This window comes from Dermacentor variabilis, chromosome 1 (genome assembly GCF_050947875.1).
Source record: "Dermacentor variabilis isolate Ectoservices chromosome 1, ASM5094787v1, whole genome shotgun sequence".
In the NCBI taxonomy this organism is placed as follows: domain Eukaryota; kingdom Metazoa; phylum Arthropoda; class Arachnida; order Ixodida; family Ixodidae; genus Dermacentor; species Dermacentor variabilis.
In genome coordinates, this window is record NC_134568.1 from 74,808,481 (window position 1) to 74,834,750 (window position 26,270).

Sequence of the window (26,270 nt, forward strand, 5' to 3'; positions counted from 1 at the left end):
CCGAAAACTTTTTACCAATAGCCGAGGGCTAATGGCGAAAAGGGGTCAAATCAGAAATAACCGTTTTTCTTTTTTCTGTCAAATCATGCATAATCAGTGTGTATACATCATATCAGATGGGGAGGTATCACGATTTTCGTTACGCCGCGTGACAGACAAGTGAAGTGGGGGGTGGTCGAAAAAAGTTTTTGACCAATCGCGGAGGGCTGATAGCAGAATTGGAATAGAAAAGTTTGGAATAGTTTTACGTTATAGCGCCCTTGGAGAGAGCGTTTCATTAACTTATGACAAACTGAGAATTAACGGTGAGCTGTACTGATGCGATGACAGTAAAATGATGTACTACTAGAGAGACAGTCGAGCATTCTTAGCTTAAAAAAAAAAAAACAGTACGGGGAATCGAGGTCGCTACGTCTACGCCGAATACAGCAGAATTCGAAATAAGTTTGATACATTTAAATGCATGTAGCATTGTTAATAAAGTTGATTCACTGGAGTCGGTCTTAATTAGTCTAGAGGCGAATTTCGTTGCCGGGACACAAACATGGCTGACACATGATATCCTGGATGTTGTATTGTCCCCACGAAACTATTCAGTAGTACGAAAAGGCAGACAGACACGTGGCGTCGGCGTTGCCATATTTATAAAAAAAGCTAGCCCTTTTTCAAGGCTCCCTGATGTAAAAAATGTTGAAGCAAATCTTTTGCAAAGTAACGTTGGGCCAGCGCGCGGTTACGGTGGGATGCGTTTACCGCTGTCCCACATCTAACTGTAGCATCATCCGTTCACTATATGACCATCTACAACGTCATGTGTTACGTGGCCGGCTTATCTTAGTGGGCGACTTCAACTTACCCGATATTGATTGGAAACCCATGTACTTTCCTTTGACAGCCTCTTAAATAATAAGTGATATGATGCTGAATTTTAACCTGAATATGGTAGGGATTCAGGCCATACGCACTAAGGGAACTACGTCAATTATTATTGATCTGACATTTCTGAGTCATCACTTCCCCTTGGAAACATAAATTTACAAATTCTGTAAGCATATCCGATCACGAAATAACATATTGCACCGTCCGCCCAGAAAGCCTTATTTCTGTTGTTGAAAAGTGTAGCACATCTTATATAGAGACAGATAGCAAAGAGAGGAAAGGCAGGGAGGTCGACCAGACGAGCATTCGGTTTGCTACCCTACACTGTGGGTAAGACAAAGGGGAATAGAAAGAAGGAAAGAGGAAGGAAGTGACGACTGTGTGTGCAATGAAGCACCGTAACTTTCCAAATGCTGATGACGTCACTATTATCGACCATCTCAGTTTTCAATACGCTACATTTGAAGAACTTTTTACGGACGTTTACACAGATATAGACGCTTTGTGGAAAAAATACAGACATTGTATTTTTTCAGCCTTCGAAATTACGAGTCAATCAAAACGAAAAAGGCAAGCAAAGCAAATGCATGGATAAGACGCGAGATAATCCAAGCTAAACGAAAAGTAAGAAGCCTACGTAAAAGCCTCAAGCTAAAGCCTACACACGTAAACAGACATGCGTTTGACGCATCCATTACAAATATGAAGTGAAAAATTAAGGCAGCTAAGCATAACTATTTTTCTAAATCTCTTCCTAAATTTTTGAAAAGTGCGCCACAGAAGTTTTGGAGTTACCTCAACCTTAAACGCTATGACAGCCCCGCCGCTTCCAGTGATGATAATAGAAACTCCGTAAATTCCTTTAACAGTTATTTTCAGTCTGTATTTCCGCACGTAGTATACCACGTGGCCGAAAGACATATCGAGCCCCTTATAATCACAGAACCACGCCAGTTAAACCTCTTGTGAAATATTGACACGAAGAACGCGATTGGACCCGATAACATATCTATATTTTAAGAGATATGTTGAGTGGAAGGCTACATATCTATGCGAAAACTTTAATAAATCATTAATCACTTCCTGCCGAATGCAAAACTGCTAAAATCATCCCCGCGCATAAATATGGTAGCGCATCGCATATATATAATTTCAGGCCCCTTCCCTAACTTCGCCAATACGTAAACTTCCCTAACACACAATACTTAAACATATAAACCCATACCTAGAACAGGACTCTATTCTTTCTTCCTATCAGCACGGCTTCCGTCGCGGTCTCTCAACAGTCACACAGCTACTAGAACTAACACACGACATGTCGCAGTCAGGAGGATAGAAAACAGACTTAATTTTGTTGGACTACTCCGTGATCTACTTTGATCATGTACCACAAAAAACTAATTAGGAAGCTTCAGTGTACACTAGGAGAATGCCTTATTATTAAATGAATAGAAAACTATCTAACTGACCGCTCGCAATTCGTGCATATTTATAACTAAGATTCCACCCTAGCACCTGTTACATCGGGAGTGCTCCAGGGCAGGGTACTGGGCCCTGTTTTATTTCTGAAGAGCACCACGTACCAATTCCACTTTCTAGAACTGACGCAGCACGGAAGCTCCGCCTGCTTGCTCGGCAGTGCACCACGTCGCAATAGAATGAGCCACATTTAAGAAATACGTGACTGTACTCCCTTGATCCGACATTAAGTCTTCGAGCGCCGTCACAGCTTCGCCGTTGATAGGCCACACTTTTGCATCAACTGTGGTTGGGCGTTGCTTTTACCAAAGCTTATGCATTCCGCATAGGGATGACCGACACCGCAACCTGTGACCACTGCGGCCATGAAGAATCAATTGAACATATTTTGTGCGCTTGCTCGCAGTACAGTCACAGAGGGAATGCCTTCGCCACGAACTTGACCAACTGGACGACCAACCGCTATCGGAAAAAAGAATTCTACACCACCGAAGGGACCTAACGTCACAGAAGAAGGCCGTGCAAGCGCTGTTGAGCATTCTGCCATCTACCGGCCTTCGCGAACGTCTTTAACTGGAACGCCTTTGTGTGTGTGTGTCTCCAAGTGTGCGGATTTTTTGTTTTTTTGCGTTTTCCTCTGTCATCTTTCTAACCCCTATCTCTCATCCCCAGTGTAGGGTAGCAAACCGGAGACTGATATCTGGTTAACCTCCCTGCCTTTCCTCTTCATCTCTATCTCTCTCTGATATACATAAACGATTTACCTTCCAGATTACGTGTTAACATCCGTCTATTCGCTGACGATTGTATATTGTACCGTGAAATCAATTCCGACGATGCTCGCCATGCACTAAACAATGCCCTAGAGTCTGTCTTTTCTTGGTGTCAGGAGTAAAAAAAAAACAAATATCTGATTTTACTAACATTATTAACGACACACTTTTCACTCGTGTATTTGAGCATAAATATTTAGGCGTCACTTTAACGCATGGTCTTCCATGGGAAACCCATGGTAATGATATAACTTCAAGTGCACTAAAGCGGTTTTTCTTTTTTGAGAAGACGCCTTCATCTTGCGCCCCCAGATACAAAGCTGCTGGCCTACAATATGCTTGTTAGACCAGTGCTAGAATAGGCTAATATTGTTTGGTTCCCGTACACAAAGGAACTTATTTCAAGAATGGATGTGGTGCAGAGGAAGGCAGTAAGGTTCATTTATAATAAATACAAGCCAACGGATTCTCCGACTGAATTACTAAACAAAGCTGGGCTTAAATTAATTCCTGATGACATAAACATTGACACGTCTAGACTAATTTCATAGAATCGTTCTAGATCCACACGCTACAGGCACTCTCAAAGACTTAATGAATACACTTTCAACTCAAATTGCTTCAAATTTTCACATTTCCCTCGAATCACAAGAGAATGGAACCAACTCAGTCCTTGTGTTACTAAGGCTTCATCTTTAAATATGTTGTTAACTATGGTGGAAATAGATGTACAGGCGTAGCAGTTACTGTAAACTTTTTTTAGACCTGTATCCGGATTTTCTGTTTCAATAACCCGATTGCATCATTGCGCACCCTACCATTGTACTTGTCGTAATTTGTAGTCTTGTCGTGATTTGTCGCATTGCTACTACTGATCTTCATGTATATATTACTTCAGTGTTTTGCATTGTAGAAATGATTTGATTCTACTTCTTTTGAATTTATATGTATGCCCTCCTTGCAATGATCTCTTGTGAGCTAGGAAGTATTGCTAAATAAATAAATAAATAAATAAATAAATACAAGTGACAGAGCGTGCAGCGCGGCTTTATATGCGTTGAAGTCTGTAGAGTAGCGTTTGGCCATGAAATTAACCCCATATTGCACAGGCATATTCAAGGAATTGTCGCACACTTGTGATATACAAAGCTTCTTCAAGGCATTTATGGGGCAGATTTGAAATTACGTTTAATGAAATTTAACAGACGTCTGACTTTACCAGTTATGTAACCTAGGGTGCTATAAGGTAAAGCTATTCTGAACTGTTTCTATCCCATTTCTGCATTCTGCACTCCACGATTGGTCAATTTCTTTTTTTCTGGGGGGGGGGGGGGGCTCTACTTCGCCTGTCTGTCACATGACGTTCCGAGAACCGCAAAAACTACCCATGCGATATCACGTGTACACACTGGTTATGCATGATTAAACCAAACAAAAGGAATATAATTATTCCTAATTCTACGCTTTTTTCACCAATAACCCTCCGGTATTGATGAAAAGTTTTTGAGCAGCGCCCACTTCGCCTGTCTGTGATGCGACGTCACAAAAACGCGAAAACTCACCTTGTCAAAGTGACGTTTACGCATTAAAGATACCTTAATAAGCCGAACAAAACTGCATTTTTAGCGGAATAGCCGGAGACTGCCTCGTTCCGAAAGTAATGGAAGATTGGTTCCCGCCGATCGCTGTGGCACTGGCTGTACTCGGAACTGCTGGGGAGAAAGGATTTCTTTGATTTAATTTTTTTTGCTTGGCAGCGTAACGTTGTCGAGCCCTTTCGGCACCTATACGACATCATTCTGTCAACTCTTCTTTGCTAAGGATATGTTTTAGTGACATATATAACCTTCCGTTGCACGCCCTTGCTACTTTTGACCAGCCACCGCAAGCTAGGCGAGGGGAAGCGGGCCAATCGCAGACTTCGGCACCATCCTCCTCCTCCGGTCATCTACTTTCACTGTGCTAGCTCGGTCCACGGAAACCCTCTCCACTTCTGCCTGCTCATCACCAGTTGTCAGCCAATTAGGCAAGAAAAATCTGTCAAGGTAGGCAACGCTATTCGCTTTGAAAGAAAAGAAGGGTAACCTCCCATAAACGAGATGAGCATTTGATTGGGCGGTTCAAATAACGCTGCGGGTCACCGCCTGATGCTTGCGTCGGCGGTTACGCAAATTTGACGTCAGGAGGCTAGAATACTTTTACGTTATGGGGCCCCTATATGCTCCTTCCAAGGTAAGTCAGATGAGAAATACCCACCAAAGTATCTCAGACGCTTAGCGTGGCCAAACAGGTTTGTAAACAGACCGGCTGTAACAAAGTGCATCATTTTATTGAACACTTCAGAGAGCTGAGGGCCTGGTAAGAAAAAGCTCTAGTGAGCTTGACTAGGCTTCCCAGTCTATTGCAGTTCAGCAGCATGCCGTGGCGGTATACATAACCTGCGCACATAAATATAAACCTAAGGAAACAAACATACATTATGCTTGTATAGAATCATCGAAAAAAGAAGCTAGAAGCTAAGAAAAACACTACATCAAAGACAATTTTCATAATTGAGATTCCAGGTATGAGCTCCACACGAAGAAAACATGAAGCTCAGACGTGCAACATGAGCAGTTCGCGTTAAAACATATAGTACAGAGGGAAGAGCTATTTTCAGCATTTGGGCTCCAGAATTTGTGCGTAGTGTTCTTGTTTCGATTTTTTTCGTGAGCCGTAAAGGATACACAGAAGTGTATTCGGTTAATTTCTTTAGCATCGAGATATGATTCTTTATTTCGTATTTGTATCGAAGTACTAGGCGTAGGTTATAAATACCAAAAACCGTTGGAATATCAGCAGTTTGGAAGAGCTGAGCGGAAGGATGAGCTCTGGCTAAGTTGTAAGTAATGCGTAAAGCTTTCGTTTGAAGAACGTAGACCTTTTGTAAGGCTGTGTGCGTGGCAGTGCCCCATACGAGTTGGCAGTAATTCATTTGTGACGTAAACAAAGATTGGAAAAGCAGGAATTTCGTATTAGTAGGAAGTACGTGAGCATTACGGTATAAGAGACCACGAGAACGTGACAGCTAAACACACGTGACTGATATGCACGTCCCGCAGCAACTTTTCTGTAAACCAAACACCAAGGGTTTTGAATGCTGACACAATTTCTGTGTTATTGGAGCTATAAGTCAAAGATTCAGAGCATGCTGCTCTTTCACCTTTAGGGCGAAAAATGATCGCTTTTGTTATGGCAGCATTAATTTCTAATGCCTTTAGTTGCGACCAAGGCTTGAGTATGACAAGTATTTCATTAGCTTTTCTGATCAATTCGTCAATATTTTTACCGCTTAAGAATACACTTGTGTCATCTTCGTGTATAATATAAAATGAGCATGAATATTGACGATGTCGTTAATATATAGGTTAAACAAGAAAGGTCCCAGTATACTTCCCTGCGGCACTCCTGACGTGAGACATAGCGTTTGTGATGAGTGCCCATTAACGTTAACATAATGAGTTCAAAAGCATGTCCTCGAATCCCATAGCTTTCAAGTTTGACAAAAAGTATTTGATGATTTAAGGTATCAAAGGCTTCCTTAGAGTCAATAAAGAGGGCTGATACTCGTAGTTTTTCCTCAAAGTTTCTCAGAATAAATTATTTCTGCGCAAGGAGCGCCGTTTCAGTCGACCTATTTTTTTCTGAAACCGAAACCATGTTGTACTGGCGTTAGAACGTTATGTCGCTCAGTAAAATTGGAGAGACGAGTTAAAATTATTTTTTTAGACCCTTAGAAAAAGCAGGAAGTAAAGATGTTAGCCTATAGTTGGAAACGCTATTCTTATCCCCCTTTTTTAACGGCCGAAATGCGACTTACATTTGAACGGAGAAAGTCGATGTAGTAAGACAAAGGTTAGAAAGATGGGTCAGCGGACGTGCAATTAGGTCGATAACACGTTTAATAGGTAATGTCTGTTAGTCGTCTGCATCCAACGAACTGCTATTTTTAAGGCTGCGACATGTGGAGGTAACTTCCTGGTTATCCACAAGAGAAAAAAAAGAACGCTGACATGGCCACTTGTTGAAAGACATTTCAACGCTTCTAAACTACTGGGAATGTACGAGAAAAGAGTTGTTGAAGGAATTTTGCCAGTGAGGGACAACACCGTCTCAGTTGCGTTGAAAATAATTTTATCAGGTATTTCACTTTTACCGCCAGGATTGAAAAGAGTGGACAGTTGCCGCCAGAGAACGTCACTGCGACCACTGCTACGCTGTAAAATGTGCGCATAAAATTGAGTCTTAGCAACTCTGATGTCCTTGTTTAATTTCTTTGGATACGCTTTGTATCGCGATAGAGTTAGAAGGTCTCTAGCTTTGACGATAGCTTCCTAAAGCTGGTCTTTAACACTACTGCGTTGAAGCAAAGAAAAGCTAACCCAGGGCCTCCGAATTTTCCTCCGTCTTGATGTTTTTTTCATTGGGAAACGCTCAGAATATAACGTTTTAATTGATTCATAAGTGTTTCATATGCATTACCTGCTTCATCTGTGCAGTATACATAATACCGTGACGCTTTTTTTTATTACAGCACGAAATGATTCAAAGGTGTTATCGATTATTGTCTGACAGTATCGATCACACAGTAATGGACGTTTAGTCGTTTGTTTCAGAGCCCACAAATATATTCCCGTGTGATCATTTAGGTCACAGCAAACAACACCTGATTTCGTGACATCTCAACGTTAGTTATAAATATGCCAGGAAGTCTCGCTGACTGTTTTGTAACAGGAGTTGGCAACTTAATCACATTTGAACTTGTATTAGAAGACACTGTGACATCAAAGTCAAATCGCAGTATACTATCAGCCAACATATCTATGTTTAAGTCTACATCACAGGAAATAGTGTAATTATGAACTCCAATTCAGCACCATTTGGAGGACGCTAGAAAACATAAAATACAGTGCGGTTGGCAAGGAGAGAGAGAGCACTTCGCAGTTGTCAGACACAAAAGAAAACTCGGGAATTAAGTGGCATTCAAGATCAGAACGAACAAGCACCGAGACACCACCACCTCGGTGTCTACTTGGACGGTTAACAAAGTACGTCTGATACATTGGTAGCGCGAACACATTCTCGTCTGCGTACCATGTCTTAGACATTATCACGTCACCGGAAAAGCCGAAGCGATTTACCTGCACAGTATGCTAATTAAATTTGTTACGCATTTAACGAAAAGGGATATGAAATCATCTAACGGATAAGAACTGAGAACCGATGTGCCCTTTTATAGGCTCAGGATGCATGGAGTCAACGGAGCCCAAAGAAGACATTTCTCAGCGAAAATGCGCAAAAAATTTGGACCACAATAAGCCGCTCCCGTATCTACCTACTCAGTATCAGGTACTGCAATCGGACTTGATGCAGTTATGTGAGCGATATCTGTCATCGATGCAACGCGTAGAACAGGCGTTGAATCCCCTCGGCGCGTAAGCACTCTGCCATTGCGTTTTCCTGGTAAACTTAATGAAATGCTCTCAATCTCCCGCTTTGGTGGCGAAGTGGCTTCGGCGTTGCGCTGCTAGGCCCGATGTGCACAGCGCGCAGCAGCAGTCGGAAGACGGAAAGGCACGATGGAGACTGCTAGCGCGGCGATTGTCTCCGTCGCGCCTTTCCGTCCGCTGTCTGCTGCCGAGCGCTGGGCACATCATGGCCTGCCACAACGCTGCCAGAATCCGTACTACAGGTATCGCTGTATTGGCCATGACCATTTTTGGAGTCTCAACTTCGAAGTCGCTAATATGTCGCCAGTTGTTGTCTCAATTGGCGACATATACAAAAAGGCAAAAGAAGTCACCGGTTCCTAAATAGAATAGTTGAGGGAATTAATCGTTGCGGGAATGCATCAAAAGACGTCTGCTTCGGATGGCGCGTTACTCTTAATAATCAAAATATAGTCTGCAACATCGAGTTCCTCATGAGTGTGTCATTGAGACACCTGCTGTTCCTCTGGCCTAATAATGAAGTTCTGTGTGCCTGAAGCGTGATATTTATTTTTCGTTCATTAGTTTATCTTTAAAAATCACTCCATACACTCTTTATAAGAATAGCGCTTAGGCAAAACAATGTCAAACAGCGCTGAATATGTTTTTTTATCACGACAGTAACTAACCCTCGAAGCTCGTTCGCTCGCGCCGCCGTGCTGTCCAGCCATGGACAGCGCATGCGCCGCCCGCGCGTAGAGTGTTCGAAGGCCTCTAGAGACGCGAGGGACACACAGCGCGATTGGCTGCAAAAATTAAGAGGCCAAGTGGACACACCATCACGCAATCCACTCAATCAGCTCGGAGCCAGGGCAGCGTTCTGCCCTCCACTGCTGGCGTGATCAAGCGCTGTGCGCACGCACACTATTCCCTCTGGGCAGTTGTGGGTGCAGTATCTAAGCGGAACGAGAAATAAGCATTAAGATAAATCTATCTAGCCCTTTTATTGGGCGCTGACAAACACCGACGGTTTTCCTTCGGTCCCCTCTCATGCATCACCGAGGTGCAATGCCTGCATGGCCTCTGGGTGGCACTGCCCCAAGCCAGCGCTCTGAGACGCCTGGCAATAGCCACGGCGCTCCTTCTGCCACGGCGCAGTGGTAATCTCACGTGCCGCGTCACGCCCAACATGTGACCTTCGCGTACGAACGCCGTCTGAGAAGCTCGAGCGCGACGCTAAACCTCGCTATGCTTCTCAGTGCTTCGTTTGGGCGAAACTGACAATTTTGTTCCATGCATGTCCTACATGTTTGTATGTGTTGGTTTTTATGTACGGTTTGTCAGGAAGTAAACTGTATTATATCAATTGTTTAGTTTATGTCGTCTGTTTAAAATTAAAGCTGTCTGTTCATCGATTGGGCAGCTGTCGTCCGTTCTCACAACGCACGTCAAGGGATGCATCCTCTTTCTACCGACGCCACTGGGTAGTAGACACAGAATCAACGATATAGAAAGACGCGCACAGCAGCACTGAATGACGGGTTCGAAACGCCGGAGGTAAGTTCAATTATTCCTGGACGCACTGCCATGCGCGATAGGAAATTACAGTCAATAGATCGCGTGAGCTACACTGTCTTGCGTTGGAGAGTGCAGCTGTTGGCTTCGTCGAGTCGATGGGGAAAAAAAAAGGCGTACAACACGCCATAAGAGCTTCCAAAGCAGTCGAAATACATGCCACTGCAGCGTGAAGCAGGCTAACAGTGGGCAATCGAGAGCGGAGATAGTAATGCTTATGCGTCATTTGCTACGGCTACACGGCTGCCATACCGCTGGCGACCACTGCGAGAATTCGTTTGTGTTTGAGCGAGATTTATGTTAATTTTCCTGACCATCCGATGGCAGGCTGCGTGGTTGACACATGCGCATCGATTCGATTGACGCTATCAGTGGAGTTACATTGTCGACGTTGCGTATTCAACATCAGACGTGAAATAATAGCGGTTAAACCACCGCATATCAACAGGAGGAAGCTTTGCATTATGCTTAAATAAGTTCTTCGGGTACATAAACGAGACTTGGGAGGAAGAAAATGCACGCTTGGCGGTCCCATCTGCGAGCCGCGAGGCTAGAAATCATCACCTCATCACAAACATTGAGTGCATACACATCTCCTCGCTTGTCACGTGTTTGCATTGAGCAAACAACTTTTAACACAAGCGACAGTTCCACATGGTTTGCATATGCATAGTGATAGCCGCTCGTCGTTGAAGCGCCCTCGAAAAATGCTTTGCTCTCGATATTGTACAACTGTCGACCGCCAAGTGGGCTGCTATGGCGAGCATCCAGCAGAGAACACGTACCTTTCTCAAGCGACACGTGTGCTGTCTGGCTGCTCGTTCCGCAGGTTCTGTCCAACCCGTCGAGTCCTTCTGCCCCGTTTTCACGCACATGTGCAACGCGAAACATCTGGCCCGCCGCGCGGATGTGTGTGCATAAAAAGAAAGTCTGCATGTCATAAAATCCACGAAGGGCAGCTCCATGAGTCACGTGTGGATACAGGGGATGAAGTAGGCGCCCTCAGCGCCCCCCCCCCCCCCGTCCCTTTCCCTGAGACTTACTTGACCACTATTTGGTTGTTTTGGAAAGTTGCTTTCAACTAAAACATTCTTGTTTCTCGAGTACTGTTGCACTTGAGGTGTGGTGCGCGTGCTTTTGGAAAGCATGAAGAGTGACCAAAATCAATGTATATTTTTTTTTTCAAAAACATAGTGATCGTAGCTTTGTGTGGGTGATGCTCTCGTGAGGACAAGGGAGATGGTCTCCCAACACTTTTCTGACTGCCACTGACCGGCTTTTGCTCTTTTTCTTCTCTCCAATTCCTCCAAGATGCTAAGATATAAAATTGCTAGGCCTTTTTTTGTTTTCCAGTCACCGGGGCATCGCTGCTGACGTGAACGAAGCGGTTGAGTGATTTGCTCATGGTGGCAACCACAGGTCTTTAGTGCCTGTATAATTTATTAAGTTACCAATGAAAAAAAAATGGCTTTCAATTTTTTCTTTTGTATAATTTTGCTTTATCTTATGAACTTTTTACTTATATTACGTTACTTATTGCTGAAGTTGTACCTGCCAAAGAGTTCATGAAATTCATCTTATAATTTAGAACATTTCTTCATTATTTTCTGTTATATATTTTCGTTTGAAACTTGCCACATTACTTCGTTTTGATAATGTAAGGCTTGACAGCCAAATGTTCTATTCTTTTTTTCATAAGTATGTAGGCTATATAAGTGATCGTTACTTTTCTTTCAGTTGCGAGTTTTACATAGCAAGCTTTTTAGCAGGCGTTCTTTTTGTTCTCAGTATTATAGCGCAGAATGTACAGACCTAGTGTTCCCTCCGGTACGAAGTATTCATAGGAGAGAGTGCATTCGACTACAATGTTCCCAGTACTTATCAGAAGACGGTGCTTTCAGTTATAATTAGTCGTTGAATCACGGCGGGTGGGCTTGGCATTGCCCAGAAATCTCGGTGCACGTGGTCGCTTGAATTGACCCCTCGTTGTTGCTGGAATGCATATGTGTTGGCTTGAATGGCGTGCTGCATACCTCTGCTTTATTTTGTTTAGGACGGACATTTCTCAGCATTTTTTACTTCATGCAAGAGCTACCGTTTAAAAACATTATGCAACTTACTTGTGTTTTAACCCAAAATATATGAAGAGTTGACAGGCGAACAGAACAAAAGCACTGGTGTTGGGAGCGTCATTGTCTTAACACATATATTTTTCGCTAAAACACCAGTCAGAAATATCGTACCAACCAAGCCGCAACTCAACCCTTGCAACGTTATGCATCATCACAACGCATTTGCTATTCCTTCCGTACTTGGCCGCATCGCACTGATACCTTTAGTTTACAATGCCGGTACTTTTTTCTGTTTCTGACGCATAACTTCGCCTTAGCATTAATTATGCACGCAAATAAAAAAGGATTTGGGGAGGAGAACATCGATTGTGCACAAAGAAAATTTTGAGGTGTCGCCTGTCGTTTCCTGAAAGTGCAACTCATGACCGTCAGTGTAACTCCTCCCCCCCTTTCCTCCCCCTTCTTCTCTCCTTTTCTAAGTTCTGTTTGGCGAGAGTAAAACAGAACTTAGAAGAAGAACAAGAACGCCCTTGTATGCAGTGCGATGAAGTCGCAGTATACCGCGCCTGTGACTTCGCCCTCATAGGTCAGCGCCGTCTCAGTGAACTGTCCCTGCTGGATACGAGGTGAGAAATAAAAGAAGAGAAACGTTACAAGGGGGAATGGGTTTCAATGTGGAAATGGTAAAGAGCGCGCCAGAAGCATAATCGAAATAATAGCTGAATAGGCAAGCTAAAGGCAAGTGCACGGCTGTTCACAAACAGGAAGTGGAACGGGTTTGCAACGTGTTTGCAACGTGTTTGCAACGGGTTTGCAACGGCGACTAAAAATAAGAAAAACCACTGCTGATAGAAAAGCTGGGCGCGCCCTCTTGACGTTCCGTGCATGACACGCCCGCATGCTCGCCAACAATTTGCGCTTATGTAGCGAGATGTCTAGAATAATCTAGCACATATGCACTGCAGGTGTTCGCATAACTTTTCTGCATTTACATGCTAGAACAAAGATTACGCATCCAGTTAAAGCCTAGCGAGTACTTTAACAATTTAACTTAAAGGTTAGTATGAGCGATTCCATAAAACCTGGCCAAGCGGGGATTTTGTAGCGAACTTTTGTCCTGTTCTCGAGTAATACGCCAATGGCGACACCGAAATGCGATAAGTATAGGATTGCTGCTAAATTGTTAATAGTTCCTTACTGTGTGGCTTCAAGTTCACAAGTGAGACATGTGCGCAAAAGTGAATGGTTCGAAAGTAAATTAGTTAAACGTCTTTTATATACATCTCTTAATTTAAATTTTATTATAGTGTCCACCTCAATAGCTAATCCACGAACAGGCCGCAGTGTGCTGTATGCTCCAGCAAATTAAAAAAAAAAGAAACCTGATCGAATTTCAGGCTCATGTGGTTGTAACTAACAAAAAATAGAACCCATCCGATCCCTTTGTCCTTATCGCTCATTGCATAGCGAGGGCCTCGGCTTGGGCAGTCTCAATGCCATGAGGTGCATACGAAGCTATCATTGGCCACGAACCTGCTCCTAAGTTCAGCTATACTACATGACGACCGCGGTCGAAATGATATTCCACATCCGTTGCCGTCGTCGTGACCAGCCCTGGCTAACACAACCAGGGTTAATCAACAGATCCAGCAACTGCAGATACCACAACAGTGCGCACCACTGAGCGACGTTTGGACTTCAAAGTTTCTTTCCAACTTTTTTTAATCTTGGGGACCACGTGTTCTTATAGCGTTTCTATATATCTGTCTCTCTTTCAGTAAAATCTTCAGTTGATAGTATGCGCGGTGTCTGTGCATTTTTTTTTCATTTTGTCTCTGTTGTTTCGCGCTGCCCACGTCAAGATGCATTACCAACTCGCTCAGCAAACCACCCTTCTGAAAAACAGAGAAGCCTGAGAGATAAAAATTTAGCGCAGAAAACTTTTACCGTAAAAACAAAAGCAGAAGAAAATGTCCCCAATAACACGGCCACAGGTTCCGATGAAATCGCAATATATCAAATCCAAAATCTGGGTCCGTATAGCAAGGCACTGCTGACTAATGCCATAGAGCAAGTGATTAAAACGAAGAAAATTTCGGCTGGATGGTGTGAAACCAAGATAATACAAAGGCAAAGTTAATAAGGATAAGATGAGCTTGTACAGGCCAGTTACAATGATGTCGGTGATGTATAGAATGGCAATGCAAGCCATAAAATTAGAACTGTCGAAGTTGGTGGAGAAAAATTATGTACGGGGGGAACTACAGAATGAGTTAAGACCAGGCAGACGCTTAGAGGATGATATGTTTGTACTAACTCGGTGCATAGAGGTTTCAGTAGCTCAGAATAGACCTTTATGGATAGCATTTCTAGTTATTAGGGTAGCCTACGGCAACTTAGACAGGAAATTGTTATGAGTTATTTTCAAGCACGAAGACAGACTACAATTTCGTAGAGCTGCCGAAGGAGATATATAGAGACAACTGAGTACAAATTGAATGGTAACGCCGAAATAGTAATGAAGTGGTGGAAATTCACCAGGGACTGAAGCAAGGATGTCCTCTGTCTCCAGTATTGTTAACGTTTTTTGTTAAATAGATAGAAAGACGACAGGAAAACTGAATTTGCGATTGATTTATTCTACATGCGTAATGGGCAAATGATACAACAGAAGGTCTGCGGACGGCTGTATGCGGATTACATAGTCCTACTAGCTGACAATGCAACAGATTTAGAGAGACTTGCGAATATATGTGGCAATGCACCGAAAAATCTAGGCAATAAGTTTAGCACAGAGAAATCGGGAATCACGATTTTTAATAAAGCGAAAGTAATTACAGGGTGTCAATTCAAAAGCAACTCATACCCATAATCAAGGAATATAAATACCTCGGCGTATACATAAACGACAGAAAAACTTAGTACCCACCAAGATAAGCTGAAAATAAAGGAGAAGCAGAATACAGCAATAATGAAGCATAGAGCGCTCTGGGGCCACAATAAGTATAAGGCAGTGCGTGGAATTTAGAAAGGAGTGATGGTGCCAGCGGTAACTTTCGCAGATGCCATTCTGTGCTTAAAATCAGATATCTTGTCGCGGTTGGAAGTTAACCAAAGATCGGTAGGCTGGTTGGCTTTGGGAGCCCACGGTAAAACCACAAATGAGGCAGCGCAGGTTGACATCAGTGGCGTAGCCAGAAATTTCGTTCGGGGGGGGGGGGGGGGCTCACGATGCACCTCGGCCTCCTCCTAAGAGGAAACATTAGGTCGGATGCTCCTATCTAAATACATGTAGAAGGAGAATTCGTTTTTCTGGGCAACCACTGCTGCAAATTTGATGAGGTTTGTTGCATTTAAAAGAAAAGCTTGAATTCTAGTGATTGTTTGTTTCGAATTTTTGATTTAGGTCGTCAATATTTTATTGAAAAGTGGCAAAAATCGAGAATTTTCAGAAAACGATACAATGAAGTTTACAACTCTGTAAATCAGCAATGAAAATTTATATCACAATTCTGTGAATTGCACATAATAGTCCATCTACAGCGGATAAAATTGATGCTACACATGAATCTCAAAAAATTAAATATTATGGAAATACGGCTTTTGCAGAGCCCTTGCACATAACATAACCGATTCACGTAAGATACAAATAGATATATCGAATTTGTCCGCTTTGAATAGTGTAATCGATGCCTTTTACAGAACCGCGATATCTGTTCTTGATGCAGAGTTATTAATTTGTAAACATCGTGCTTCTATTTTTTTTCGAAGTTCCGAATTTTTCAAAATATTTTAAACAAAGTTCGGGCCCTAAATCGGAATTCCGTTTCCAACAGACACTAGAATTTAACTTATTCTCTCAAATGCAATAAATTTCATTAAAAGCGATTAAGGAGTTATCTCATAAAAGCGTTTCTGCGTTTTACATGTATCTGAATCGGCCGCGTCGGAGTTGGGCCCGAGCTAAAGCTTCCTCTTAAACAATTTGCCTAGGGATCAAATACATGAATTGCCAAAGATGCTGCAAACGAATTCTTGAACGCTACACACTGTCAATGCAAGTAAAATATATATTTTTTAATAAAATATTATACTCGTATGTGCCAAAAATTGTGCCCAACATAACTGATGTCAATGCTTCCGTGTTTTTTGTCTATTTATTAAGTAAAGGAAATATCACACCAACTTTAGAACTACATCAGCTCGAAACCAGCAAAGCAGTGCATGCCGCTGATATGAAAAACGTAAAGGCCATGAAATGAACAAGTTGAGGACAAATATGTCAATGAAACTTTGTCATTCAAGATCCTTGTTTACATTCTTGTACATATGCAACGGCGAGTGAAAAATCTCAATGACGCTGTCATTTCTTCCAATATATTACACAGGAGCAGCTGTCACCGGTCATGTATCGTGAGTAGTTGCACCGAAATTATAGTCGCAACAGGGAGCACGTATAAAAAGCAGGAGTTCTGCAGAATATACGAGGGCGAGTCAAATGAAAATGAGCCAATGCGAATATATGAAAAACGGGGTACTTTATTTAAAAGTAGCCTCCATGAGCATTTGGACATTTGTCCCCTTGACTAACGAGTCGCGTAATTCCCGTCTCATAAAGCTCCCTGGGTTGTTGCTTCAAACCTTCTGCAACTGACTTTCACGTCATCGTCCGAGACGAATCTGGTTCCCTTGAGCTGCTTTTTTGGTTGCCCCAAAATGTGGAAGTCGCAAGGCGACAGTTCTGAGCTGTATGGCGGATGTTGCAGCGTTTCCCGCTTGAACCTTTCCAGTTTTGTGTTAACCACATCAGCGACGTGGGGACGGGCATTGTCGTGGAACAAGATGACCCCATTCGTCAATTTTTCACGTAGTTTGTTATTGATTGCCACACGCAGCCGATCCGGCGTTTCACTATATCGGAAACAATTGGTAGTCTCTCAAGATTGAGCAAGTTCTATTAGTAATGGCCCCTGACGATCGAAAAATAAAAGTCAACAACACCTTTCCGGCGGAAATGACGGCCTTTGCTTTCTTTTGGGATGGTGAATTTGAATTTTTCTATTGTAAGCTTTTCCGTCGTGTTTCAGGATCCTAGTAGTGGTATAATGGTTCGTCTCCGATCACAATTGCAGACAAGAAATCGTTACCCTTATTGTGATACCGGATCAGATGAGTAAAGGCAGCGCCGAACATCTCCGTATTCTGGCGGTGGTTCAAGATCTTGGGCATCCAGTGCGCATACAAGAGCCGATAACCGAGATGTTCATGAATTATGGCATGAACGGTGAAGGTGAACCGAACCGTGACTGATGTTCACACGCTCTGCCAGTTCATCGATGCTTATTCTCCGTTTTTGTGTCATCAGCTCATCAATCTTTGCAATTTTGTTAGGGGTGATTGCACGATGGCTTTGGTCCGGTCTGGGATCGTCTTTGCAACTTTCACGTCCTTCTTTGAACCGTTTGTTCTAACGCTTCACAGTGGCCAATGAAATGCAATGTTCAATGTACACGACAGCCATAGGGTGACTAATTTCTTTTTGGGAAACACCTTCAGCTCTCAAAAACCTCACGGCACCACGCTGCTCTACTTTTGGAGCGTCCATTACGTCACGCAACCATGTTCAACCCAGTGTATGAGCGCACTAAAGAACATTTATCCTCACACCTGCGTGTCACTTTTGTAAATGAGGGATGCCTGTGTGCTATGCCCAGGCCTTGCAGATAATGAACAGAACCATCATTGCGCAAGGTGGGTATAGGCTCACTTTCATTTGACTCGCCCTCGTACATTGGAAATGCGAAGATACAATGGAATATACAAATGCGAAGATACAGCTTGATAAAGGGCAGAAAAGTGCCGCTGGAAACAATGTTCACTGCACGTACGCACAAAACCTCGCAGCAAGATATCTAAACATACGTATAAGTCTCCAATAGATCTACATATCTAAGAAAAAGTCACGGTATATAATGGGTCGACCAAGGCAAATAAACATGTTGCGCAATCACAGATTCACAGAATCCTAGATCCCGCCCCCATTCCATTCACTCCCCCCGATGTATCGCGCGCGCCGGAAGGCGGCGCGCTTGCTCCTCACTTTTCTCCCTTGCGCACACAAGACTGGCCACCATCGTCGGCTCACCCATTCCCCCAACCCCCCACACGCTTTCACTCGCGCATACAGCATGCGGCGCGTAGTCACGATGTTATCGCCCTTGGACTTTATGCGGAACATGAGGGCGACGGCGACGGCAGGAATGCGCCTAGAGTTTCCATATAATTGCTCTCGCAATAATATAATAAGAGTATCCGGCAGCTGAAGCGTCCCATGGCCCATAACTTACCGCAAAAGAAGTAACAAAATAGAACTTTCACCATGCGACAATTGGCTGCGCCGCAACAACGTTTTTTTTTTCTTTTTGTGGGGCGGGGGCACCGTAATGAAGAAAAAACGCAAAGGAATGTATGTTGGTCACAATCGAATGCCTACTTTTGGGCAACTAATGTGGCTATTAAAGGAATATCGAAGAAAACACGAGACGCTTGATCCACCAAGAACCATGCGCATACTGCTCGGTATCCTACACCAGCGCGACAAAACTTTCTGCAGAGCTTGCGCTCAAGCGAACGCGATGCAATCCGTCGAGTCCCCACAGTGATGGCGGCGAGCGACCATTGTTTCTTTTTCTCGTTTGCTAGCTAGAAAGCGTCCACAACTCTGCCAGGAGAAAATGCCCTCGTCCAGAGAAAACCGAACGCGCACCGAAGTGCGCCGCGTGGTGGTCGGGGCAACACGAGGAACACGCATGCGCTCTGGCCGGCTCTGGCAGCCAGCGGGTAGGGGAGCGAGAACAAAAAAATTGAAGGGGCTCAATGTGTCCTCGCGACTGAAAGTCAAAGTTGAAAAAATAAATAAGAACGTAGTTACCTTGGCTGGCTTTAGTGTCTTCACTGGATGCTTTGGCGCAGGTGAAAAAAAATTTTTTTTATGTGACATGACGGCACGAATGAACTACCACAACGCTTCGTCTCATCGGGCCTCGCTGCGGGCTTTGTCAACTGGTCTGATACCGTGTTCATTTGGCTTGTCTCGTTGTATGGCCCGATGTGCGACTTTGGAAAAGTCAATGCACCTTTGGCGTCAAATATTTATGGGAACATTAAACTTACAAAGTTCCGCGATTGAAAATCTAAAGCACACGTTTGTAAATGTCAGTGCACCTTTCACATCAAAAGTTTATGAGCACTTTATACTCATAAAGTTGCGGAACTGACATCCACGCGCTCTGTAGATTCCATGATAAAATGTAGACTCCGCGGCCTCCACGACATGCCGCGGCGAGCCCGTTGGCCATCAAAACGTCCTTGAAACTTGGTGCACGGATGGGGCTGCTTGCGTTATGTGATTCCCGGTGCGTGGGCGTTGCCGCGAAATCCAACGCGAATTCGCAATTTTCGTGGTGAAATGGCTTTTCGAGCGTGACAAAGACGTTCTAAACAAAATACAGAATGATTTCCGGCGCCGGGGGTTGCTTTGGTCGGCGGTGCATGGACAGCACGAAAAAATTTCGGGGGGGGGGGGGCTGAAGCCCCATAAGCCCCCCACCCCCCTGCCTACGCCCCTGGTTGACATGGGTAGGACCTCGTTGAAGTTAGTAGAGCAAGTTAGCTTTGAAGAAAGACTCAGGAACATGGATCAAAATAAATGGGCGGCTAAAGTACACAAATACCTGTTCCTGAAAAGCGTGGGCACAGAACGGAGGAAGAGATCAGGAAAGTTGGCAACTAAGTACAGGGTAATTGAAAGTGTAAATAAACAGTCAGTAGACATCAGAAAGAAAGTGAGAAAAACAGAGACAGCAAATTGGATGCAAAAAATAGGAACAAAAAAGACCATGGAGATTAAAACTTTTTGCTTGTTGAAAGGCCTTCGGTGTTTGGTGTCATTGCACTTGTTGCCGTCTTCAGCACGTCTTGTAAGGTTGTATAGGTCGCAGAAGACCGAAGGCGGCTCTCGTTAAGTCACTAAAGAGAACATCAGCTCACAGACGTATGCACTTCCGAAGAGAGACTGTAGTTGCAAGGCATTTGTTTCCGTATTTGTTCTTATCAAGTTTCTTATAAAACCGAAGGTGGGGCTGCTCTCGGTGCAAGGCTTTTAGCTCTGGCCAACACTGCATGTCGGTGAGCTCTAGCTGTACTGTGGAGTCGCAGTTTTTCGGCGTCACCGTGAACGGGTCGTGAAACGGGTGGTAGCGCTGATTCTCGTCTTCAGATACTTGAACCGCTCTTGGAACTCTGGCAGAAGGGTTTCGACATGTGCGTAGGTGGCGCTTACGGACCTCTGCTTCTCGCCAGCAGAAAAAGGCTTCTGGCAGGCAGGCGAGTGCACTATGTTCGCGCATGTGAGCTGCAACGTGAACAAGCACAGTTTCTCTTGGAACGCGAATATGGCGCTCACCGTGTCCGTAATGACATATGATCCTTTGGCGTTGTGTTGAGCGTATTAAGAAGACCTCTTATACCCATGAGAAATGCTAGGTGCCACAACCGCTCGTCGTCTTCGAGGTACAGAACGCTTTTCGCTTCGTCGATTAAGAAACTAGTGATGTCTCCTCTGAGCGCCACGAAGCCATGCAAAGCGTTCCCACGGCTTAACCAGCTAACGTCGGTGTGATACGGGATTTGAAGAAAAAACAGCACTACAAAGACGCGGACTAAAAGAAGAACATGTACGACGGACAGGCCTGTCCATCGTACATGTTTTTCTTTTAGTCCGCGTCTTTGTAGCACTGTTTTTTCTTCAAGCATGTTGCACCAACTCGCCCACACCAAGCTCCTGATACGGGACATCCTCGTGGTTGATTTCAACTTCCTGAAGTACTCTTGAAATCTTCTATGCTTGAACCTGTGAGAACGTATGAGGTTGACGACTGGCGTCACAATCCTCAGTACATGCTCAATGTTCATAACCTTGGCGCAGAGCGCTTCCTGGTGGAGCACGCAGTAATACTCTTAGCTTCCACGACGCAACATGTCTCGAAAAACGCTATGGATCCGTTTCTATTCTCAATCAGAGCTATGGCTTGATCTGTGCAGACACCTGCGAGCTTTTCCGACAGATTGAGTTTCTCAACGACGCTCTTGACTTCCTTGCTTTTGACTTTCTATTGTTGTTTGTCCGTGTACTGAACACAGCTCTGCAAGTTCCTCAGTGACATCAAAGTTTTCATCCACACCTCGAATGAAAACAAGCAACTCAGCTGCGTCTGTGATATCTGTGCACTCGTCCAAAGCTACGGAGTAGTAGGCAAACTTGCTGCAAGTGCACCGGAGCTATTTTGCTAAGTCGCCTGCAATATCATAAACGCGTCTCTCGGCCGTCATTCTTGAAAAGCTCAGACCTTGAAAGGTTTCCAATTGCCAACTTTTTGTCCGGGCACATCTATTCGCTGGCAATAATAAGGCGCTCCTTTATAGGCTTCCTGCGCGGTAGTTTTGAAACAAGCGTGGCGCCACCTGCAGGTACATGTGAGGCATGGAATCGGGTAATACAGAGTCCGACTGGCTGATTCAGTTGGTTGCGTAGCTATCGGATGGGAAGCACCTATTTCACTTGTTCCTGGTGCATGATGCGTGTTCTTTTTTGCGTCTATAGCACTTCGAAAACGCCTAACAACTACAAAATCGTCCCAGAATAGTTGCTCGCCTCATTCGCCAGACCCATGCAGAAAGCGGAAGCGACAGCTGCCGTTCCGCGCCGCGCCCTGCGACGCAACGTCGTCACCGACGCCGCTGTTGCGTCGTGAATTGCCACGAACAAGAAGGATTGCATCACAAGGTTCAATTTTACCCTTTTCCGTCTCGTTCATGCGAAGCAGAGAGGCGAAAATGCAGGATAAGGGCTGTTCAACGCACGGGAAAAGCGAAACTACGTGTACTACGTGTACTACGTGTACTCGCCTTAGAGACGGAACGCCGTGACTGCCGATTGGTAACGAAAGTATCTGCAGCTACAACTTCGTTTGGAACAGCTGGGATCAAAAAACGAAGAAGCAGAAGAAAAAAAATGTTGTGAGCCATGCTGCGTGTGTAGAGACCTGTCCGCCGGTTTAAATTGTGATCGCATACTACGAACATCGCACTTGATCGGCGTAATTTTTTAACGCTAGCACAGAAAAATATTATAAAAAAAGAATGGAGAAGGAGAAGGATCAATCAAATTGCACCTATATAGCTATTTCGTGGTTTGTTTTACAGTCAATTGTAGTTTTAACCTACATAAGTGTCGCATATATATGACGCTGCATCCACGATCATTCTGTTCTCGCCGCGCACATATGTTTAATTCAAATTTCGGACCTATAATTTACCGATGAGCTCATTTCGCGTATCACGCAGAGCGACCGCCATCTATCCTGCGATAAGCGAAACTAACGCGCATTAATTTCGATTCACTATGTACGTTTTAGGAGTTTAACATGCAGGTTTTACCTCTCAACTACTAACACGTGTGTCATACGAATCCTTGGCAAATTATTTAAAATGACCGCCTCATTGTTTCTCGGCGGCGCTGGCTGTATATAGCGACCACTGCCAGTTGTATACCAGCACGCTCGTACACGCACGATAGCCGGCACGCGCATGTACACCTGTGCCCCAACCCCTCTTCCCCGTTTAACCATCAACGGAAGACGACCGTAAACTATAGGATTGAAGATGTGCCGGTAAGACAGTTGAAGGCCACAAGAAGCGAGCGTTGATGCGAGAATAACTGAGAGGCGAAGGTCGCCCGGGGCCGCTTGCCCCCAATGCAGTAATAGTTTGGTCGTGCATGCACTTGATCGCCTTGAGATTGTCTAGACACAACTTTAGCACAGAGACGTCGGGCGCGAGAGAACATCGCAGAGCTTACCTCGAACTGAATGTCGCACGATGCTCGCTGTGTACTTCGAGTTGCAGCGTGCCGAAATACCCGAAACTTCTTTGACAGCGTGCACGTAGTTCGACTGGCTATGTTTCCTCTCCTTGTGCAGTGTGGAAGGACGGAAGAAACTTTAATTACTGGCCCAGGCACTTTTGCCAGCAGACAGCTCCCGATGCTGCGATGGGGGCGCTATAGCAATTGCTTTTTTCGCAGCGCTACATGCATGGGTAGCGCAGGAGGCCTATGACGTCGCCATCTGTGAATGGGCGACCTGAACGTGCGATAAGCAAGGATATTCGGAAGGATGCGCTCGTAGCTGCCTCAGATTCATTCTTTTCTTTCATAAATGTATACTGTACACGGAAATAACTCCCAGGTGGGAGTATAATGCTTTTCCTCTAGCGACACCCCGGTTGGGAGTTTATTATGCTTCGTATGATCGGAGTAGAATTTTTACTCCGTGCGAGCGAAATTTTTGTGTGGAACCTTGGTAGTTTTTTTTCTGTATTATTGATTTTTTGCTTTGCAATGGACGGAGTTCTTTTTTCTTTTTTTAAGGTGCAACGGGACTATGAAGAAAAGGCACCGCGTTAGTTTGCGTAAAGATTCTTTTATGCAGAGGCTACTGCTCAAATTTCGAAATATATACACAAGACCGCGTTAAATTCAACGAAGCAAGTCAATGAAAGCACATAAATCATGACATACATAAACATTTCAGAAACGCCCAATGCAGAACTTTGAAAATATCCGACGTACACACGATACTCAAGAAGCAACGGTGCCAGTATATACAGCCACGATACTGTGTGCCTCGAAACCGCGGCGCAGCTGTGCTGTTTTCAGAATTACGACTCACATGCTCGTTCATACGAGATCTGCCCCTCTGAAATTAACAGAATACCTTAATCAACACAAAACTGTTAATTCAGAATTGTGAGAGAAAATGTTAATGGCGTAATTTTTCAAAGTTAGCATGCCATTCTGCGAGTGCTGAAGCGACTTCGCACGCTGCCGGCGTTCGTGGCCAAAAAGTAGTGCATTAGTTACAGTAAGCGAAAACATTACACTGCACATTGTCAGCATGTACTCAAAAGGACATAAAAGTCGCATTGTACGTACTGAAGAACAGAAGCCACGGTCACGCAGCACGAAAACACAGTCAGAACTTGAGCCGACATCACGAGCCAGTGAACAGCTTCGAGGTATACCTGATCCTTTTTCCGCACTTGAAAACGTTGCTCTTGCATTCATCGTTGTCAGCAAAGTGATCAGAGCTAACGTACCTGAAGCTGAGATACAGTGAGCTTCAGGCACGCCTATAGCACTTTCTGGAAGGAACTACGGGAAACAAATTGACAAAACGCTGTCACCGAACGACTCTTCACAGATGTAAACAAACCGTCAGCCATGAGCACTGCCGACTCCATCGAACGCGCCCGGTCGCTGGCGAGGCGCGCAGCCTCATTGGAAGCGCCATGTGACCAACCTATTTCGGCGGAGGGGAGTTTTTTTAAAACTCCCTGTCGGAGTTTTCACAGGAGAACAAGATTTTGAAGCGGAGTAAAATCGCGTCATGTCGCCTTTATCCTCCCGCAGCTAACAAACGGAGTGAAACGAGGGAATGGCGCTGTTTTGCTCCCATACATCGGAGTAAATATTCGAGGATGAGAGGTTTTAGGGCAACCACCTGTTAAAAACTCCCAAGTGGGTTTATTTTCGTTTACATTATACCTTGCCCCGCAGGACGCTTGCGGGCCGCGGGTCGTATGTTGTGCAGCCCTGGTCTTGCAGGCATGCACGGTGCCCGTTATCTTGACGTTACTTTAGCTTCCTGCAGCAAAGATATAGTATTGGCTTGTGTCGTTGATTCCCATCATGTGGCTTGGGGTTCAGAACAGATATATTTGTGGAAGACACCTGGTAATTTAATCTTCGTAATGGTGTTTCTTGTATAACTTCGAACATTGAAACATTTGTTTGCGGACACTAGCGCTCAGCGATAGATCTTGCATTTTCTAGTTCGTCTCTGGGACTTTTTTAGGTTGTGCCACGAAGAGGCAGCCACATTCCTATTATTTATTATGTGGTCACTCTTTAATTTAATTATGTTTTAATGCTTATACTTCTGTTAATTGTGAAAACTTCTCATATGACTTGAGGTTACCTTTGTTTTCTCGGACAGCTATTGCCGAGGCTATTAAAGAAACAAGCCAATGTCATGTTTTCAAGCGTTGCTTGAAGAATTTGGCTTTTAATTTGGCCTAGCTAAAGCCGACTGATTCATTTCACAGTCTAATTCAAGAGTAATGCGCATACACAGGCATGAAAAAGATGCTTAGAAGTATCCTCTATTTAATCAAATTCTGAATCACTTGAGAGATTACAAGTTTGTTGCTGCTTCTTTCAAGCGTACGGTCTCCGATATGATATCATGTGCAACGTTCCAATTATCCTTCCAAATTTCGAAACAGAAAATCCCTCTTTAGATTTTTGCCGTCTTCTCGAAGAGGCTTCCGCTGCCAGTAAGTACTGCATCTTTCGTTATTTCGCTAGGTGAAAAGTCTGAATCCCGAGAACATATCTTCAATGCCTTAGAATACCATTTCACTTCAGTTATGTCATCCCATCTACCGAGTACAATGTCAGACAACGACTTTCTGGACATGAGAATTAACACATGTTGTTTGTACGCTGCCTTCTTCAGTGCCAAGTTCTAATGGCATTACCTCGGCCATAATCAAAATACTGTATGAATTGGACCCTCAAGGAACCTCAATATGTCCAATTATTTTTTTAATGCCTGAATTCTTTCAGAATGCACAGTTAATAGAGTAAATCCTATATATAAGAAGCAGGAAGGCGGCTATCACCTAGATAATACCAGAACTTCTCTTACGACCGATTTGATTACAGTCGTAGAAGAAAGTTGACATTCACTTCAGCATATGCGCTAAAGAGGATGAAGGCGAAAGCCTGCGTACTCACGAGACATTCATCACCTGACATCTCTCTTCGAATGCGTTGTTACTTTCTATTACTTGTTTTCTCCCCCAAAGATCGTGGGTCCGAGTGTCTTAATTAACTATACATT

The 26,270-nt window shown here is 44.1% G+C and overlaps 1 protein-coding gene across 1 annotated transcript in view; it reads right to left on the reverse strand.

Moving 5' to 3' along the window:
* The window catches only part of LOC142579669 (high-affinity choline transporter 1-like), a 96,206-nt gene extending 85,217 nt beyond the window's left edge, over window positions 1-10,989 (reverse strand). Inside the window, exon 1 of the mRNA XM_075690104.1 lies at window positions 10,960-10,989. The gene's annotated coding sequence lies outside the window, so the exon portion shown is untranslated. The remainder of the gene's footprint in view (window positions 1-10,959) is intronic.
* Between the last annotated feature and the right edge of the window lie 15,281 nt (window positions 10,990-26,270).